Source organism: Mustelus asterias, chromosome 4 (assembly GCF_964213995.1).
Source record: "Mustelus asterias chromosome 4, sMusAst1.hap1.1, whole genome shotgun sequence".
NCBI lineage: Eukaryota > Metazoa > Chordata > Chondrichthyes > Carcharhiniformes > Triakidae > Mustelus > Mustelus asterias.
The window spans coordinates 62070985-62073564 of NC_135804.1; the positions used below are offsets into that span (position 1 = coordinate 62070985).

Consider the following 2580-nt stretch of genomic DNA (forward strand, 5'->3'; position numbering starts at 1 on the left):
ATTGCATCACTGCAACCTGTGTGGAAATAAGTCTAATCCTACACTTTTGGTGATGTTTGAGTGATAAGAAAGCTGGAAAATGGAACACCTTCCATTTCGGGCAATCTCGAATCATGCTCACCCAAACCCAGGTTAGGTACAATATGGTGAAATGCTGAAACTGTGCCACAACAGTCTTAGCCCCAATCTCGGAGAAATGCCCTCTTTAGCACAAGTATGGTACATTTCCTCAGTTGGATAGCCTGCTCAACTTAAACACAAATGTAAAGAGTGACACTCCAGTACAATTCAGAGGGAATGCTGGGCTGTTGGAGGTCTTTCAGGTGAGATGCTGCTGGCCCTTTCGAAGGGCCATAAGCAATCCTATAGCATTATTCTGAAGGAGAGAGGGGGTTTTGTCCTTGTGGCTTGGTCAAATTCATCTCTCAGAAAATTAGATCATTTGGCCATAATCACATTGCTGTTTGTACAAGCTTGCTGTGCACACATTGGTTGCTGCATTTCCTACACTATAAGAAGTTTAACAACACCAGGTTAAAGTCCAACAGGTTTATTTGGTAGCAAAAGCCACACAAGCTTTCGAAGCTCTAAGCCCCTTCTTCAGGTGAGTGGGAATTCTGTTCACAAACAGAACTTATAAAGACACAGACTCAATTTACATGAATAATGGTTGGAATGCGAATACTTACAACTAATCCAGTCTTTAAGAAACAAAACAATGGGAGTGGAGAGAGCATCAAGACAGGCTAAAAAGATGTGTATTGTCTCCAGACAAGACAGCCAGTGAAACTCTGCAGGTCCACGCACTATACCAGAGACTACATTTGCAAAAATGTACTCATTGACGGCAAAGAGACTCTTTAGAAGCTCAGAACTCTTACAGCTAGCAGACACAGCAGATCTTATTCCCTTCCATCTAGAATGGGTTTGAACCCGAGAGCCCAACGGAAACATCTACATAGCATTATCAGTATTCAGGCTTTAAATTTCTCAGCAGTTCGAGATTACTATTGTTACAACCCAACAGGTGAGGCTCCCAAAGTTGTCGATCTGGGTGAGACCCCTAAATTTGTCACCATCCGGCTGGTATACCCCCAAATTGTCATAATACTTGATGAGGAGGGATGAACTGGATCCCCTTGTCTTTATTCAACCCCCTCCATGGATTTAATCGAAAAAGAATCCTTTTTACGGATACCTTTTTCCCAAGCTCAATATTTACATTTTTAAAGGAACCAATTTTAACCAGGCTTTCTTGAGTTGAAGATGGAGTGAGTTTATTAATTACTAAAGGCAAGAAAATGGTAAAAGACATTCATACAGATTATGTCAAAATGAGTTAAAAAGTAAAATAAGCATATGAAACAGTCCTTGACTCATGAGGTATAGATGATTGAGTGAGTGTTGCAGCTGATGTGATTTGAGATTCTAGTAGATGTGACTTCAGTGGATGAATAATCAGTTTTGAAATTCCATTGGAGTTGACTTCAGGAGGCAAATAGTTGGCTTTGCGATTCCAGGATCATGTAGTTTGCAGAGAAGCTTTCTAGTTCTCTTTTCAACTGTGGTCCTTACTGACTTGTCTGACTCCCACAATCAGAGAGAGAGAGAGACAGACAGATTGAGTTCTACTTGCAAAATGACTAGTTGCAGTGGTATTTAGGTGGCTTTTACTTTTGTCTCAAACTTCCAGAACTTGTTTTCACAGAACGCACACACTGAGAAACAACCTGGGGCAACTTTCAGCTGCCCTTTAACCCAATCTTTGCATATTCCAAATGGGAAGGCTAATCCACAAAACTCCGTCTGTGCATTACACAGGAAATTTCTTGATGAGATGGCTATTATGTCTTAACTAGAGATCACAATTAGTTCCTGGATACTTTTATTAGATGTAGCTTGTCTGGTGACAAGGTGGGTTCCATTGTCTCTTAGAGAATCGACCTACAGTAATTCAGCCAATGGCTGGTGTGAACTCAGGCCTTAGTTAAAGTCCAATATTTCTGGATGTAATGTGGTGTATTTTCCTTCATTAGTATGACAGTATGCAGAGGAGGTGCATTAAAAAAAAATCCAATTCAATCAAATCAAGTCCAATTCAGAGTCTCAACAAGTGAGACATTCCCGATCCAATCTGACAAGACAGGGCTCTCACCTCCTGTCTTGGGCTTGATCTACATGATCCAAGGCTTGATCTCATTTGCATCTTAGCCAAAAGGCCGAGATGCCGCTTTTAAAAATTGCTTCAAATGAAGCTAAAATGTAACCTAATGACTTCAACCAAGTACAGCATGTCGATACTACACTTGATCTTAGCCAAAAGGCCGAGAAGCGAGCAGGTGCATTTTTTTTATTTCAAAAATATACTTTATTCATAAAAGAAACTCTCAAATAAACCATTGCAAAACGACATATCCAGAAATTACAAACAGTACAAAAAAAAGTCATTTTTACAGTACTATACGATGCTTATTTACATTACATTACATTTATTACATTTCAGTACTTGAAACTATATACATGCATCAGATTTTACTGTGTGCTGTTATTTTCCAGTTTAGCACACAGTTATGCAGGCCG

The 2580-nt window shown here is 39.7% G+C and overlaps 1 pseudogene; it reads right to left on the reverse strand.

Moving 5' to 3' along the window:
- Positions 1–2169: 2169 nt before the first annotated feature.
- LOC144493286 (U2 spliceosomal RNA) lies at positions 2170–2336 on the reverse strand (annotated as a pseudogene).
- Positions 2337–2580: the final 244 nt, after the last annotated feature.